The sequence below is a fragment of the Mustela erminea genome, chromosome 18, assembly GCF_009829155.1.
Source record: "Mustela erminea isolate mMusErm1 chromosome 18, mMusErm1.Pri, whole genome shotgun sequence".
In the NCBI taxonomy this organism is placed as follows: domain Eukaryota; kingdom Metazoa; phylum Chordata; class Mammalia; order Carnivora; family Mustelidae; genus Mustela; species Mustela erminea.
Genome location: NC_045631.1, coordinates 38,143,998 through 38,161,839, shown reverse-complemented (window position 1 = coordinate 38,161,839; position 17,842 = coordinate 38,143,998). Strand labels below are relative to the sequence as shown.

Genomic DNA, 17,842 nt, shown 5'->3' with positions numbered 1-17,842 from the left:
GAATCCGTCCACTTGTCTCCATTCCCAATATCCTAATCATGTCACTGTCGTTTTTTCATGAAGACTACAGAAACACCCTCCAAGCTCATTTCTGTATCTCCATTCTTGTTCCCCTCTAATATAGTCTTTCTCTGAAGCCAGAATCACTTTAATGCACATTGATAAAATCACTTCTCTGGGATGCCTGGGTGGCTCAGTAGGTTAAAGCCTCTGCCTTCGGCTCAGGTCGTGATCCCAGGACCGAGCCCCGTGTCAGGCTCTCTGCTCAGCAGGGAGCCTGCTTCCTCCTCTCTCTCTGCTTGCCTCTCTGCCTATTTGTGATCTCTGTCTGTCAAATAAATAAATGAAAATCTTAAAAAAAAAATAACTTCTCTGCTTGAAACCTTTAAATGGGTTCCCACTGCCTCCAGTCAATGTCTTAGTAAGGTGGACAAGGCTGTGCATGAGCTGGTCCTGTTCCCTGTTCAGCATTGTCATTTAGTGGACCCTTAGCAAAACAGAAATTTGTCTCCGCTACTCCCCTGGGCCACAGGCTCTCTTACCTTGGAGCCTTTCCTCTGCCTGTTTGGCTTCTATTTCTGTTCTCCCTTTCAGGGGCTCACTCCTAAGCAGCCTTCAGATCTCAATTCCTGGGTTTCTCTAGACTCTCTAGAAGCTTCTCTCTGCCACTCTCTTGTGTGGGGGGCTGCAGCTACGTACTGTGTACTGTGCCGTGTGCTTTCCTGGAAGTGAGTTCATCCTGATGCTGCGTATCTGCTGTCTTTGTCTCACTGCCAGTCATTAGGTGGAAAGTCCTGTGAGAGCTGGGCTGGGGCTTTGTTGGTCTTGTTTGCTGCTCTACTCCCAGCACTCAGCATGGTAGCCGGCACAGACAGGGGCCAAAAAACACTTGCTAAATGAGGTTATAAAGAAATGAAGGGAGCAGTGAGATTTATTCTTTTAGTTGAGCAGACTTAGTTTCAGCTAACTCCAATACACTCCCCTGGTGATGGAAGTAGTTGTGGCAGGAAGAGAGCAGCTGCCTTTGGAGACAGTGTCCCCAGATGGCTCCCTAAATACCACGCAGAGAGTCTCAAATGCTATGCCAAGTGAGGCTGAGCTGATTCTAAAAAGAACAGGGAATTACCTTTGAAGAGCCAGTCTTAAATAACTGCGTGTGTCTACCACCCAGCCCACTGTCTCCCCACACCTTCTCATGCCTCCACTCTCTCCCAGGCCAACTTCTCCCCACAGTCCGCGCTGCCTTGTGGGAAATTACCCAGAGCTCTTGTCAAATTACCCAGAGCCTCTGGCTGTCAGGATGTTTGAAGCTCCTCTCCATACGAGTTATGTTACTGCTCATTTTCCAACACTGAAGTTAGGGCAGTTTCTGCCTCAAGTTTTCTCATAGCGTTGCCTTCAGCTTAGCATATTGCTGGAACGCCATTTCCACAAAGCCTTGGTGTGAAGGAGAGACACGTACTCTGTCTTCCTCTTGCACTGTTACTCATAAAAACCCTAGCTTTATCTCTTCTGCTACCTCACGGGTGGGAGGGCGGACGCGGTGTTGTACGCTAGTCTTCTGATCGAAGTCAGCTTGCTGAACCCTGTGTGAAGGGTGGTCTTCCACCTGCCAAACGGCGTTGTCTTCATCACCAGTGAGGCTCCGGTGGGACCTCCCTAGGGAGCGTTCAAGACTCCTGACTTTGGCTCATGCTCCCTTAAAATCTGCCTTTAGCCACAACGCCGGGAGTAGGGACCAAGGCTTGGGAAGGCGCTCTCTGCCAGCCCGAAGCGGGTGCGAATGGGAAGCAGATGAGACTCGGCAGGACACCTGCAAGGACCAGGCTCCGGGTCTGTGTGCTCTTGCTCGAAGGGAACACTGACCCCGCCGACCGCAGATGGAGAAGCCTCACCACGGTGCTGAGAACTGAAATGAGTGAAATCAACTCTCTGCCCTTCAAAACAAAAGAGCGAGCAGAGAGTAAGGAGGATGGCACGGTCTCAGAGACCGTAAGCACCCTGCTGCGGGAGCCTAGGAGCTTAATCAAAGCACCTACAGGTCTTGGGATCTGACTGGCTTTTCCAGATTTCATCCCTTGGCTGGATACCCAAAAAGGGCTGCAGGGCTGAGATGTTTAAAGCATGAATGGAAAATTTCTAGCCTTCTCTTCCACTACCACCTCCCATGCATTGCTCTAGCCCAGTCTGAACACCACGAGGTATTTTAAAATAATTTCTACTTTGATGAATTGCTGGGGAGTCCACAATTGCTCATAATCAAAGGGAGAAAAATGCAAATGAGATCCGGCCGAGAACTATCACCACCAAACGTTTATTTCACTGCACAGTGCCAAAAAGAATTAAAACAACATTAAACTCACAGCAATCATGTTTAAGCCCTCGTTTCCAAGTGCCAAATTGCACCACTCTGGATCATACAGATGTTCGTTAATTATGCTAATTTTTATTAAACTATTAAAATGGAGAGAGTACTGGCTCAGCCAGGCAGACCCCAGCTCTGAATGAACTCTGCTCTTGTCTAGAAGTGCTAATTTACTGCATTTTTATTAAGTTGCTGATTCTTGGGTTTTAGTTTTGGGATGGCAGAGAGGACTGAATTCCTGGGATCAACGTTTTCAATAAAGTTTGACTTCTCCTGCCCAGATGTTTAAAAAGACCAGAAAAACGCTGAGACACTCCCGGGAGACCTGAAATCCTCAATGCGGAAGTGGTTCTACCTCCAAGGTGGGGAGACACGCCTACCACGGGGAGGGATCAGAACTGTCCAGGGTCCTCACTCCTTAACTCCATACACATTGTGGATGGTATAGCTCAGGGGTTAATTACACAACCTTGTTAACTGAAGATGCTTTAGATAAGAACATAAAAAAGCTGTTTTTTTTTTAAAAAAGCAAACAAACCCTTTACATCAGCCACTTGGCTATTGTCAGGCAGTCTTTATAGAAGTTTTCCCTGAAAAATAGTGCACCGTGTGGTTTGCTCCATCATAAATATTTCTAGGCTTGATTAGACATCCACTTCCCTCAACACCAACCCTGTTCCCCCTCCTGGAACTCCCCAAATGAAGGAATCTTGAAAGTAAAGGTTGGCTACTTGGACTCCCTTATCTGGTTGGAGAAGCTACTGGCCTAGATGAGCAGAACATTGAGTGAACTTGAAATAGACACGGCGCTCACCATCAGCAACAATCAAAAGTGTTTATGGGGGATTTCACAGTGCCATAAAAGGATTTATGCTGCTAATCTCCATCAACAAGGAAAAAAAAAAACAACAAAAAAAACAAAACCAACCCTACCAAACCTGCCATAAAAAGAACAGCAAATTCTATAAACAAAAAGCAGTATGGCCACAAACCACGGGCATGTCGCGCAGCTTGACTCTGCCTCCAGTGGTTTCCCATTGCTGTTTATGGTTTCAAGACTATCATGGACCTCCTCAGTGCTCCTCCTGTCACAGGGCCCTGAGTCCCTGTGTGGTGCTGCAAATACCCTGTCAGTAGGTGTCAGGGGATATCAGGGGGAAAGCCAGCAGGCGCCTATCATAAGCCTTAAAAGAGATTAAATACCCCTACTCCATGATTGCTACATTTTAATTTCTCTCCTCCCTGCTGGTTCCTATTTGTATAAGCTCTTCCATGGCTCCCCTGGAGTAGCACAGACATGACCTGGAATGACCATCCTGTCTTGGGATGAGAATTCAATTTCTAGGCTCAGTGAATCCTAGGCTGTTCCAACAAAAGGAAAGCACCACCCTCTAGGGCACAGATTCTTAAAGTGGAGTCTGTGAACCCCCGGCCTGGATGGACATGGATGGACATGAAGGGATCTCTGAACTCCTTAAAATTGGTGTAAAATTTTGTGTGCACGTGTCCGTATGTCTTGTCCCTGGGGTGAGGTCCAGAACTTGCATCAGATTCTCAAAGGGTTTATGAATCCTCTACAGTTTATGAACCAGGGCTCTGGGGACGGGAGGACACAAGGATCTTTATGGCCTGGACCTGCACTTTGGCCCGGGTGGCCTCTCCATCCCACCTTTCCCCCCGTTTTCAAATGTACAGTGAAAGGAAGTCAAGAATCCGTGTTTGGGCCATGCTGGCTTTCTGAGGCTTCAGCCCTCCAGCTTTGGAGCCTGTTCCTTCTTCTAAGGCTGAAGCCTGACCAAGCTTGCTCATTCCTCCTAAGGCACCATCACGTGCTCTCTCTCTTTTCTTTTATTATTTAAGCATAATGATGTACAATGTTCTATTACTTTCAGGTGTACCACTAAGGAACCATCCCTTTAGCTGTGACTTGAAAGTTGTCTTATCTTCTCAATAGCTCCCATTCAAATCTGCGTGATGGTATTTGGAGCAAACTGCTTGACACTGTCTGCCCTGGGAGTGTTCCTAATAGAATGTTCTCTTTTCACATGGAATTGGGCTTTGATAAGCCTCTATGGAACAAGAGTCCCGGAAAACGTCTCATGCTTTTGTTCTTTTGACCATCAAAGTTCACTATATCAGTGCTTGTAAATAAGAGAATTCCTCTTCAAGAGGACAATCAATCAGGCCCTGACTTGAAAGATCAATAGAAACTTGATATATGGACGGGAAAGGCCAATCAATCACAGAATTACTGGTTTATGATTGCTTATTTCTCTTATCAGTGCTTGCGCATCCGACATTATCATTAGCAAAGATGGGAAATTCGAATTTCTAAGAAGAGTAGATTGTAATATTCCAGGGTCAGCCAAAAACATTGTATTTTTACTCTGGATTGGCCCACAATTTCTCTACTTCTAAAATCCAGCTTTGGAAATTTAAGGCTTTCTGAGGATGTCATAAATTATTAAATAAATTGAGGGCTCTAACTCAGCACCCTTCCAACTGCTGAGAAAAGCAAGGCTGGGAACAGGGATTGTTCACCAAAGACAAGCAGGTGCCCATTTTTCAGCATAAATGGTTTTGTGGGGAGATTTTGCAGAAGGGAAAAGGAAGCGGTCAGTCGGGTGGATGGTGGATTAGTGGGGTTGGAAGCTGTCAGAGGACTCGAGCTCAGCGCTCGGCTGAAACCTTGGGTAGCTTGGCAGGCTCCCCAGGCTGTTTGACATCATGTTTTAAGATCTTGGCAATCATTTTCTCTTTTTTCCATTATTCAGAGTTTTGGTCTATCAATCATCATAAAAATGAACCATTAAATTTGCCTCAATTAAACCAGTTTTATTTATTGTTACATTTCAGGGAACTTGCTAACCTGGAGGCTGGCAGGCCTGGACTGGGGAGCACGGAAAGGCATGTGAGTGTGAGAAAGGGGGCGAGGAAAGTCCGGGTGGTCAGTGACAGCAGTCAGGGGCGGGGAGGACACAAGATGACAACTGGACAGCTAGGAATTGAGTGTTCTGAGGAGGAATGTGTCAGCTAGATTGGGGGGGGCGGTCTGAGAGCGCTTGAAAGTGAGGGGAAATTCAGACTCAAACTCGGAGCCCATGTCCCGAACTGGGTGCGGGAGGATAATGATCCCGTCGAGGCCAGCCCGGTGTGCAGGACCCGTGCACACACTGGACATGGCTGGTGATGGAAGTGTGTGCAAAACACAGGCTGTGCGCGAGAGAAAAATCCTAAACTGTGAAGCGAAGAGGGAGGGCGGGAAGAGAAATGAGAAAGATACACACAACTTGAACTTTGCCTAAAAAAGAGAGAAAGGATAAGGGGAAGGTAAACACTTTGCAGATGGGAGAAAACAAGGTGCCAAGTGCAGAATTCAGGAACAATAGAGACAGCACCATTTCAGAGCTGATAGAATTGTGATACCATGTGAGACCGGCGTATTAATATGTATTCCATAAACTGTGCGGCTCGCAGCTCCGCACTGCTCTGTTTTGCTCTGACCGTAGTACCAGCCTCAGGCACCACAACACAATTTGGAAACAATGTGACGGAAATGTTTAATCTGCTCGGCCCATCTGTGCTGCGTATTTCTCCAGATCTCCCTGAGAGAGGCGCCTTGAATCTCCACATTGCCTTTAATATTCTCCTAAATCACCTCCCCACTGCACTTCAAGGGCCATTGCTACAATATCACAGGTTCATCTAAAGTGCAATGGGGAGGGGGGGTTGGGGGGGGAAGCGCAGGCCAGGATATTTTTTATTTTAAAATAATTTCCAGAGATTGTCTTTCCAGCTTCCTTAAAAAAAAAAAAAAAGAAAAGAAAAAAAAAAAAGAAACGTTATTCTACTATTGCCGTAAGGTTATTGAGGTTGTTTGGTACAAAACAGGGTAGGATAGAGTGGAATCATTCTCCAAAGAATTATTTTTATTAATCTCGATTCCCTCAATTGGACATGGGAGGGGGTGAGCAGATGCTTGTTTCCTCTTATCTCGTTTTCTTGCGCCTTGCTAGGGTGATGAGTTCATTTGGGGCTGGTGTCTCCTTGGCTTGATGTTCTCCTCATTGGGTACTGGCTTACCTCTGCCCTGCTGCAGACAAAGCCATCTTGCTCAGGACAGGTAGACATTTGGACCCTGGTCAACTAAATGCCCTCACCAGAAAGGGATACTGCCTATATTGTTAATTGCAGCTTCAAACCTTAGGTTTTTCCTCTCTTTAAGGTACAGATATTGAGTGCCAGATTTCTGCCCCCCCCCCCCCCGTCCCCCAAACCCCCTGCTTGATTTTGCCAGATTTCAGCGATTTGGGGCTAGAATGTAGGAAGCTGGGGGTAGGTTTCAGAGAAAGAGGGGATGACAAGTCACCATGTCCCAGACCTTAGACAAATGAAAGAGAGTTGCGCATCACCAAGAAAATTAGGATTCCTTTTGCTTTGTGAATTAAAGAAATGAATAATTTAATCCTCAAGATTGTTCCGGTGAGGGAAAGGCAACGTCCCAGTTGCGGAGCCCTACAGCCTGTCGGTGTGTTACATCATCTGCACACATAGGCGTTTCCATGACAACCGCTTATAGCTTCATTTCCTGGATCCCTCTAGGGGGTGTCACAGCCAGATCCACCTGCTTTTCACCCTACCCTCGGTGGGGTCATGGTAAGGTCGCCAGAATAAATGAACGCGGGTACTAATGATCTGTTTACTGCTGTTTATGCTCTGTGTGTGTCAGGGGCACGCACATTTAGAGAGCTCATTATGGTTGCAATTAGAATGCACCATCGCTAGATATTTAACTCCTTTTTCTTTTAAATTAGCATTTTAATAACATTCTTTGAGCAGAGAAACAAAATGACCATTTTTCACGGACAAACTTCTAGCTGTAGGTGCAACTTTAATGGCAAAGTTGTGAAGGGGAAAGAAGGGAGGGGAAAAAAAAAGGCCATTTTTACTACTTTCACCCTCCTCCTTACCAAAAGGATATTTTTATTTGCTTTCTAACACACTCAATTTCCTAAATTTGTTTTGAATCCAATTATTTTGGGTGGTTTCAAGTACCGTACTCTTGTTGGACGGAAATTAGCAGCGATTGAAATTAGCTTTCTATGTGACCTGTGAAAGGGGCTAAAATAATTACAAGTGTGTATAAGAAACCCTTTCTCCAAAGACCCTTGCTGCACCGCTGATAGCATTACTGGAATATCTTTATACAGTAACTGCAAGGGCTGTTTTCTTTGAAAAGGCGATTGCAATGATTGTTTCTGTTTTAAAAATCTTAAGATTGTCTTATAGAGGATGAATGATGACAAAAACTTGTCAATATAGGAAGGAAGAATGAAAGGAACAGCACGGCATCATTTACCATTTGAAAATGGCCTGATCTTGGAGCACCAAAAAGCAAAGAGAGACAGGAACGGGAAAGATTCAACGTAGAGACCCACTCGGTCAGAATGTTCCACCAGGCTCTGCTTTTTAGGAATCGGCCAACACCTTTGCTAGGTGTTTAGAGATGCTCTGTTTGTGGAAAGTACAGTGAAAAATAACAATTTGAATGTTTCGATTATCTTTCCCAGTCCGTTCCATTTTCATTATTTATTTCCTATAAATCGGGACCTTGCTGAACATAATTCTGCAGACAAGGAGGTGGATGGGACAGCCAATGTGAACGAGGAGATAGATGGTGGGTGCGTGTAAGATGGATGCTATGCGTTTATGAAAAGGAGCAGTATGTCTGCATGTGAACATCCACAGAGTAGAGCAAGCAAGCGTGTAAACTATAATGGGTATTTATAGGTGAAAAAAAAAAAGGTGCAAGGAATATTGGATGGGAACAAGCACACTGAGCCTGAAAAGGGTTTGCTTTTTTCCTACCCTCTTGGAATCCACGTCCAAGTTCTGCTAAGGTGTCCCATGGTTGCTGCGGCTCCTGTGAAAACTCAAGCCTTTTCATGACAACAGATGGGGGATTTCACAGCCAGAAGACTCAGGAGGTCAACAGTTGAAAAGCAAGAGTTAGAAAGCGAGATCTTTATCGACATCAAAAACAATCCCACCAAGAAAACCCAGAACGATAGAAGGAGGAAAATATTTAAAGACACAGTAGGAAAAAAAAAGGGAGCCTTTATAAAAATGCAGGTTTAAAGTGTCTATGCTGTTGTATCAGCCTAGTTGCACCTTAGAATCTGCCATTTCATAAATAAAATACGGATGGCATAGACTATAATTTGGTGATAGCTACCCCAGGACATATCTAGATGCACTTGTGTTATTTTAATTAAATACTGCATTATGGTTTGTGACAACTACATAGCTACAGCGTAAATGAATTCGGAATTAAAGCGTTACTTAGGCATCCAGTAATTTTTGTTTCATTCCTCAGTTTTACAAAGCAAATAGCTATAAAATCAAGATGTTTGTTCATTTACAGATGGAGTAGGATTGTTGTTGCTGTTTTTTTCCTCCTTAATCCTCATGCACAAAAAGAAGACAGAGCTCAGAGTCTGGCTCCCAACACTCTCAGCTTATGAGCCACATCACAAAGAAAAACACATCCTCTTGACTATAATGTGAAATGCTGAATATTAATTGCTGGTATTATGCTTATCTTTCTAGCCGGGTTCTGTCTTTTAACAATTATTCCGATGGGCTGCAGTCTTGCACCGCCAGGAGATTTTTCTCCTTTGTTGAACAGTTAAAACCCATTTGATTTCATTTTATTAAAAGAGAATCTTAAAGTTCACAATGCTCCTTGGAAGTTTTAGTATCTGGAACTCTTCCCCAAATATAGAATATTAGTGGGAACAGAGAAACTGCCAAAGCTCTTTGATTAGAAAAAAAAAAAAAAAAAAAAAGAATAAAAGAAAGACCAAAAAAAAAGACACACATATCTGCATCTAAAAGAAAAATATTTTTCATTCTGGCAATATTAGTGTTTCCTTAATGAGACTGGAGAGGGCATTATAATTTGATATAATCAATTGGTTAGTTTAAATGTCACTTCGCTAGCAAATCATGAGAAAGGTTCAGAAGATTCTCATCTAACAGGCACGGATTTTCACTCAAAATTAATATGGTAGGGTAAAAGGATTTTTGCTCAAATCTGAGGATTTAATTGTATCTTTAATGTGTCATATGTCAAGATGAAAGTTTTTAAATAGCAAGTTTTCTGAAACCACTGTCTATTATTTCTAGTTTGAGAATCAATATAATCTTTTTATTAGCCCTTAAATACCATACGTCTGGCAACGTCTGCTAATTCCAGCTTTTCTGGGTTCTAACCAATTACCCCAAGTGGCCCCCCTCACCTCCTGCCAACTAATCCTATAAACTGCATGGAAGTTACTCCCCTGTATGTTTGCAATGAGGTTATAATTTGCTTTTAACATTTTGCTAGTTTGGTTGGAGAGCTGGACCCATAGAATCCCCAGAAACGCTGGCAGACAGGGGTTTGGGGAGGCTGAGCTCCTTTTGAGAAAATAATTACACAGAAACAAAGCTTTTGTGACTCCTTTTAAATAGAGCATCTCACCGAAATGTCATCCAGCCTCTTTGGCAGATTAGTGAGGAGTTTATTACTAAATCTCTGTCTAATAAACGTGCAGTTGACTCTGGAGGAGCTGCTTGTTATAATACTGGCAGTGGGAAATGGAGGGAATGTCACAGTTAAAGACACAAATTTTCCCCATAATATATTCGAATGGAAACCTCTGAATCCAATACTACATGGGCATATCTAATAAATTCACAATATTTCAGTCTCAACAGCCTTCACCGGTTAGTTTTAAAGATTTATGTGGTAAAAAATTACTCAGTGATGAATATGGTTTATTCTGTGCAGTATTGGAGGTATAAGGAATTAAACTACCGTCTTTAACAGTGAATTTATTATTACCTCTGTCAAAAGACGAAGCCTTTAACAGCATTTGTTATAAATTCACTGCAAAATAAATGGCTGGAATTTTTTTACACTGGAGTTTGTAAAGCATCGGGCGATTCTGAGCATTAACCTAACCCTGCCATGGCTTAGATGGTTCTAGGTAAACAATTCTGTCTGGGCCTTGTAGTTAATTATCTGATCTGGGACTTTCCACCTGACTGAAAGGGGTGTGTGTGTGTGTGTGTGTGTGTGTGTGTGTGTGTGTATGTGTGTGTGTAGAAAGTGAAGACTCCTGTCTAGACAACAGTTTAAGAGTAAGTAAAGTGGAAAATGTGTTTTTTTTCCCCCTCTTTTTAAAAAGCTGGGTTTTATAATAAATGGCTAGGGTTTGGAGGATAAGGTTGATATGCAATTGGGGCTCTTTTTAGCAGTTTTCTGTGCATGCATATGCACACACACACACACACACAGGCATCCTCTCCCTTTTGTCCTCTCTTGGAATGGGTGTCCCCTCATTTATAAAAATTACCTGGAAGGAATGAGGCTGCCAGGGTTTGTTCTAGACGATTGGTTCCTGTCTGGGGGAAAGGAATGGCCTCTACTGAATTTGACCGGTGTATGACCGTTGCCTTCCAGCTGACCCCAAATCCCATTCCCATCCTCCTAACTCTATAGACTCCCATTGGGGTTATTAATGAGAGAAAACACCATCATCATCATCATCTTCGTCATCACAGCACAGTGTTGACCTGCTTGTTAACATGAAATGGGGTGGTGGGGACAGGTTCTGCTTCTCTTTCATATCATCATAAATAAGAAAAGATATTTTCCGATGGTATCCCCTCACGGGCCTCCTTTGGTTAGGTCAGAGGTGAATGATTGCTCCTTGACAGGCACTGATCAGTTTCATCACACTGTTTGGGCAGCCTGCGCCCCAGGCCTATATTCCCCCCACTTACTCCCCAGAATTACCTCCCAAATAACCCCGCCCATCCCCCCACACAGACAAGCTGAGGGTAATGGTGCCTGAGGAAGTCCTAAATGGACACTAGATGTCACCAAACACCTCCTTTCCCTCAGAGCCCTGAAATTAAAAAACCAAAAAAACCCAAAAAAACAAAACAAAAAAACCCCCAACTAACCCAAACCCAAACCTTCATTTAAAGCAACTGGAGGAATTAACTTATCTGTTTTTATGAGGCTTTTATCACATTCAACTAAGCACACTTAGGAGAGGAAGTACTGCTGCATTCAGATAATTTTTACAACATACAAATCTCTTATGGAGGGAACGGGGTCAAGGGAGGGGAAAGGTCTACATTCTTCAAGTCGTCTTTTGAGGGAGGAGGTGGAGAGCAGGGGGCCTTAAAAACCCCATGACAACAGACATAGTGTTGTTAACACAGTCCAGGTGCTGGGAACAGACCTGCGGCCTTCAGGTAACAAGGATTTGTGTGTGGAGCTAGGGTGCAGGCTAATTTTAAGTAGTTTTTTTTTTTTTTTTTTTTTTTTTTAAAGATTTTATTTATTTATTTGACAGACAGAGATCACAAGGAGGCAGAGAGGCAGGCAGAGAGAGAGGAGGAAGCAGGCTCCCTGCTGAGCGGAGAGCCCGATGCGGGGCTCGATCCCAGGACTCTGGGATCATGACCTGAGCCGAAAGCAGAGGCTTTAACCCACTGAGCCACCCAGGCGCCCCAATTTTAAGTAGTTTTAAGCATGCTGGAAGCTGAATGTCACTCAGGGTGACAAAGTCAGTCTATCCTCATCCTCAAAGGGCCCAAAGTGTCTGACGGCATCATGTGTTTGAAGTTAAACTTGACTTTGCCTGCAAGTCTCTCTGTTCCCATGTTAACTGCACCCGCAGAGAAGACAACCAAAATGCTGTGAGTTTGGTCCACGGGAACATCTCCCACCTCAGCTAAGCCACCGACTAAGTAAAACCTTCTGTGGTGCCCAGCTGATTGGTCCCAGGCTGACCTCCATGGGCGCAAGTGGCAGGTCAAATCTTGGAGGAGCCCAAGGCCAACTCATGAGGTACACAACATAAGCCCAAGAGATGTGGCTTGCTGACTCAGTTTGCCCTTAACAGAAGACCTCATGCAGGGACCTCTTCTGCTTTCTCGTCAACTGAGAAAGAGTTTTTCTTCCTCTCTCTAATTTGCCCCTTATCTGCTGGACAGCTCATGTTGCCACTGTGAATTACTTCTGGAACAGGAGGCTTAATTTTTAAACAGCCATTTATTTAAGTTCTCTCACATAGTAGAACGAACGCCTTTATTACTTAGAAAGGAGGTTCCCTAGTGAGAGAGCTTGGAGCCAGGAAGAGAGTCTCTTCTCTGAAAGTTGGAACTTGCGACTCATCTTCTCCAAATAGAGGCATCTTGTCTCACCTCCCTCTCTCCCACTTAAAATAAATGCCCACCTCGCTGCTGGTCCACAGAAGGGCCTCGCGGTCCGCAGATCAAAGACCTCGGAGCCAGGGCCCAGCGCTCCCGCACGGAGGCTGCCTCAGCACCTGTCCTGTCATGCCTGGTGCCCAGGCTGAATGGATTTTTGGAGTACACCTGTTGTTGAACCCCTGCCAAGTACTGATGGCCACTAACCCCCAAATCACTTTTCCCCGCTGTTGATGTTTGGAATGTCAGACAGGACTGAGCAGCAGCCGGCGTGTATTTCAAACACAGCAGATGGATTTTTATATTAGCTCCTATTTCATGTTCAGGCAGAGCGACCGCCACACTAAAACCCGCAGCCTCGATGCTGCCGAGTTTGCTTCTGTGAGATTAATTCTGTGAAATTAATTGGGACAAGATTGAAAAGGAAATTAAAATGCAGCTGAGTGAACAGGCCTTTCAAACACCTTTCCTCCTGCTCTATTCAAACTTGGATTCTGCGGTGGTCGCTGGCGTCGTGGGAAGTAATTTACGAGAGGCAGGCTCTTCGGAGCCATCGGTTACGTATGAGGGGACCTGCACAGGCGCCGCAATCTGGAGCCACTGAAGAGCGCTAAACACCCCGCTGTGGCCTGAGCGGCGTCCCTGCGGGGGCGGGGTGGGGGGGGAGAGCGGGGCTCAGTTCCTGTACCAGGAAGAGCTGTTCAGAAATATCTGGGCCCAAAGTGAACGTGGGAACATCCGCTAGATGCGCAGATCTCCTTCGTTATTAAAATCTCCCTTTAATATATTTTAAGGCCCAAATTGGAACTGGTGAATTAAGTGGGCGTGAAACTGCATGGGGCCTAGGAATGTAGGGCCCTGTTAGGGGAGGTTCGCAGGGGTCCAGCAGACGGCGCCCGTTGGTTACCGTTTTGGAGCCTGGATACATGGCTCCAGCTTCTCATCAAATGAGAAGTCTGAACAAAACCATCCATTACAGTTGGGGACACAATCTCTCAGACCAGGAAGGGCTAGCTGGATTTCCATGTAGGCCTCTTCACTGGATGGTTTTCTATTTCCAAGTGAGATGATTTTGTGGTTTTGAGTGTCTTCGTGAAGAGTTTTTGGGCAGGACAGGCTACCTGTTTTTTCCTCTCTCACTTCACCAATGATTGATTGAACAACTAGTATGTACACAGCATTGACCTCAAAAGTTTACTTTATTGTTAGTGGAAAAGAGAGGACTATGATAATTGTTACCATTCCCTAGATGCCAGGCACTTCTCTACACAAATTCTCTAGTGCAAGCATCATAACCCCAGTGAATAGAAGTTAGCCCAATTTTTACAGATGAGAAAACGGGAGATTAGCAGGATTAAGTGCCTTTGCTCAGGGTCACATAAGTAACTCATCTGTTACTGACCTGCTTCCTTAAGGATAGGCCAGATGATGGGTATTTGGTTATCTTTGGGGTGTATCTTTCTGGCCCAGCCAATCATCCTCTCTGGAAGTTTTATTTTAAAAAGGACAAATGGGGCACCTCGGTGGTTCAGTTGGTTAAGTATCAGACTCTTGGTTTTTCTGAGTCGTGAGACTGAGCCCTGTGTTGGGCTCTGTACCTGGCATGGAGCCTGCTTAGAATTCTCTCTCCCCTGACCCTCTCAGCCTATCCCCCCATTTGTGTTCTCTCTAAAAAATAAAATAAAATAAAATAGACAAAAGCTCTCTTTCTGGGATCATTCTTGCCCAAAGACCCTAGGCCCTAAAAGACTCTCCTGGCCTGAAGATTCTAGGATTCAAGGTTGGCTCATATTGGAGCAACCATTAAGAAAGAGCAGGGAGGGCGCCTGGGTGGCTCAGTGGGTTAAGCCGCTGCCTTCGGCTCAGGTCATGATCTCAGGGTCCTGGGATCGAGGCCCGCATCGGGCTCTCTGCTCAGCAGAGAGCCTGCTTCCCTCTCTCTCTCTGCCTGCCTCTCCATCTACTTGGGATTTCTCTCTTTCAAATAAATAAATAAAATCTTTAAAAAAAAAAAAAAAAAAAAAAAAAAAAAAAAAAAAAAGAGCAGGGAGCGGCAGGAGCCCAAGAGTAAAGCCCAGACCCCACCAAGCTTGCCCATTGGGGGCCATTCCCTGTTCTTAACCTGGTCCCCTCCAATATTTCTTTTATCATACAAAAAGAGGGGGAAATCAGAGGCATTTATGAGGGCCCAAAACAAGAGCTTATAATTGAAATGTTTAAATTAGTTTAATCTGAATAAATAATTAAACACATTTTTGTGTGGAATTTTTCTTTTCTTTTTTTTTAAAAGCATTTATTTATTTATTTGACAGAGAGAGATCATAAGGAGAGAGGCAGGCAGAGAGAGAGAGAGAGAGGAGGAAGCAGGCCCGATGCGGGACTTGATCCAGGACCCTGAGATCATGACCTGAGCCGAAGGCAGAGGCTTAACCCACTGAGTCACCCAGGTGCCCTGTGTGGAATTTCTTTAGCAATTTTGTGGTTGGAACTTGTGACTCATCTTATCATGTTTAGAACAGGAATGCTAGAGGTGGAAGGGACCTTAGAGGTTACCCAACACAACTCCCTCATTTTACAGGTAAAGCTGTCCAGGTAAGCTGAGCTACACCCAGTTGCACCTTGCCTTGCATTTCTTTTCTTCTTCTTCTTCTTCTTCTTCTTTTTTTTTTTTTTTTAAAGATTTTATTTATCTATATGTGAGAGAGAAAGCGTGCACAAGAGCAGAGGGAGAGGGAGAAGCAGACACTCCACCAAGCATGGAGCCCAATGCGGGGCTCCATCCCAGGACCCCAAGATCATGACCTGAGCCAAAGGCGGACACTTAACTCACTGAACCACCCAGTGAACCACCTATTTCCTATTGGTGGAAATAGACTTCTCCAGGTTCCTAACCCAGAGGGCCTTTCTTGTCTGACAAAGGTTTTACCAGCCAGAGAGAAAAGTAAAATGGAGATTTTTGGATACCGTTTTTCTGGACTAACCTCCACTTGGGTCAGTTCTTTTCCTCCACATGTGAGAGGCGGGCTGCGGCGTATAACCGACCGCAACAAAGGAAGCCAGTTGGGGCTAAAGCGGGATGTATTTAGGATTCATGTGAGAAAAAATTCCAGAGATTAGGAGTTGCTGCACGTCGGAACAAACAGCTCATGGTAGAGGCATCTCCTTTTTCTATCTGTCTGAATTGTTTCATTTGTGCTTCTTCGAGGCGAGGGAATGGATTGGGTGGCCTTTTAAGGTTCCTTCCTGTCCAAGGACTGTTATTGAGTTAGGTGATATAATAAAGGTAAATCCAATCCGAAATGCTCCCCAAGCCAACGTTAACTGGAACGAAGCTTTTATGAGGGAAACTCCTGTTGAGCTTCCAGCTTCTCATTTCCTCCTCTGACATGCAGGGATTTGCAGCGTGCAGAAGGGAGGCAGCTGCTGTAGCTTTTGGGGGAAGAAATGTGCTACTACCCGGCAAAGGATAAAAATAGACTGAAGACCTTCCAAACGGTGGAGAACGAAACCAGACAGAAGCACAACAGAAAGATATTTCTCCCTGAATCAAACTTTGATATATTAGCTTTCAGTGCGGGAGGCGGAGAAGTGGGGATTGGTTAAAAAAGACAGGTGAGGAAGCCTCTCCATGTTCTTTGGTATCTCTTAAAAATACAACAGCCATGGTCCCCGCCGATAGCTCTGTACTGCAGGGCAAGTCACCACACAGCCCCTTCTAAATGGAGGAAAGGAACCCCCAGTGAGAAGCCATTAACAAAGGCAAAAGACATGCAAAACAAACAAAATAATCATGACCGAAGAGAAGGCCAGCAGACAGTCTGGCTCTGTTCTCCCCCCACCCCCACCCCTCCTGCTGCAGGCACCTCAGACAATGTAAACAGTTAATTTGTTCACCTGCAGGCTCTGGGCAAACAGAGGCCTGGTCACACCTGAGTGGATAACTCGATTACCCCTGTAATGCCAGCGTGGTAATGTACACAAATTCTATTACAAGGCAAACCTTGCTTTCGGGCATTTGAAATACCAATCAGGCCAATGTCCACTCCCTTCTTTGCTTCCAATTTATTCTTGGTGTATTGGAGCTGCACCAGAATGGCACTAGGATGGAGCAGAATTAGGACTCTGGAAGAAATCACTAGAAGACTGTGATCTCAGGCAGCAGGGCTTGAAGTCTTCCTACTCTTTTGCAAAAGGTTGGGTTTGCATTTGGTCCTCATTCCAAGGGGACCAGTTGCAACCCCTGAAAGGTGCCTTAAGTCAGCTTTGATCTGTTTCTAAGGACCTTGTGGTATCTTTCGAATTGAGACAAACCCTTGGCACAGACAGAATAAAGATAAATGGCAAATGATGGGTTAATAACACAATGGATTTTCAACTTGCCTTTATGGAATCCACATACTCATTAATTAAAGAGCAAATGGTGCCAATTTCAAAAAATGTGCTTGTAGATATTGATTGACTCCATAGAGAAACATCTTTTTAGTAAGTTACTTCAGGGACAGAATCTGTTTCCTTAGCCCCCCTATATAGAATATGTACACTCTTTCTTTACAAAGGATGACACCACTGATCCCGGTGGTGACACCACTGATCTCAATGGTAGTCTGTGGGTTCTGAATCATCTTCACATTAGTGACAGATCTGCTATAATCTATCCTCTTATTTTTTTTCCCAATTCTTTTATAATCAACGACACTATTTGTGAGATGGTTAGTTGGGGTTAGGGATTAACTTTATGGCTGAGGAAGAGAATACAGTTAGTTGGCTCTTACAGGGTTGGATTCACTATCTTGGCCTTATCAGCACTTGCTCAAACCAACTGAGCTAACTAGCACTGACTATCCCCCATCCTAATTCTATTACGGTCTTGTTTATCTGTGAATGACATAAGAAGGTGGTTTACCAACCCAGAATGTTTTCAAGAGAATTATACAGTCATAAATTATGTACCAAATAATGACCTTTTAAGCACTGCAAGATCCTAAAAAGGATAAATTGATTGGTGTGGTTTTAGTGTTATATCTACTTTATTGCCTTTTGAAATTTGAAAATTAGCTCCTCAATGTGAATTTTCAATTAAACTTTTCCCTAACAATTATAAATCAATGGGAATTTACTTTATGTGGGAGGGAGCCATGTAATGCACACAAGTGAAATGTATGACATGGAATAATTTTCTTATGGTGACTACATCATTGAGAATGA

General features: G+C 44.3%; 1 protein-coding gene and 1 long non-coding RNA gene across 2 annotated transcripts in view; one reads left to right on the top strand and one right to left on the bottom strand.

Annotated features, from left to right (window-relative positions):
- SKAP1 (src kinase associated phosphoprotein 1) overlaps window positions 1-17,842 on the bottom strand; it is a 280,237-nt gene that overhangs the window by 5,747 nt on the left and 256,648 nt on the right. The gene's annotated exons all lie outside the window — the stretch shown is intronic.
- LOC116577113 lies at window positions 6,180-8,475 on the top strand. Its single transcript, XR_004280393.1, has 2 exons — window positions 6,180-7,021; window positions 7,688-8,475. It is a non-coding gene; the product is annotated as an uncharacterized LOC116577113 (long non-coding RNA).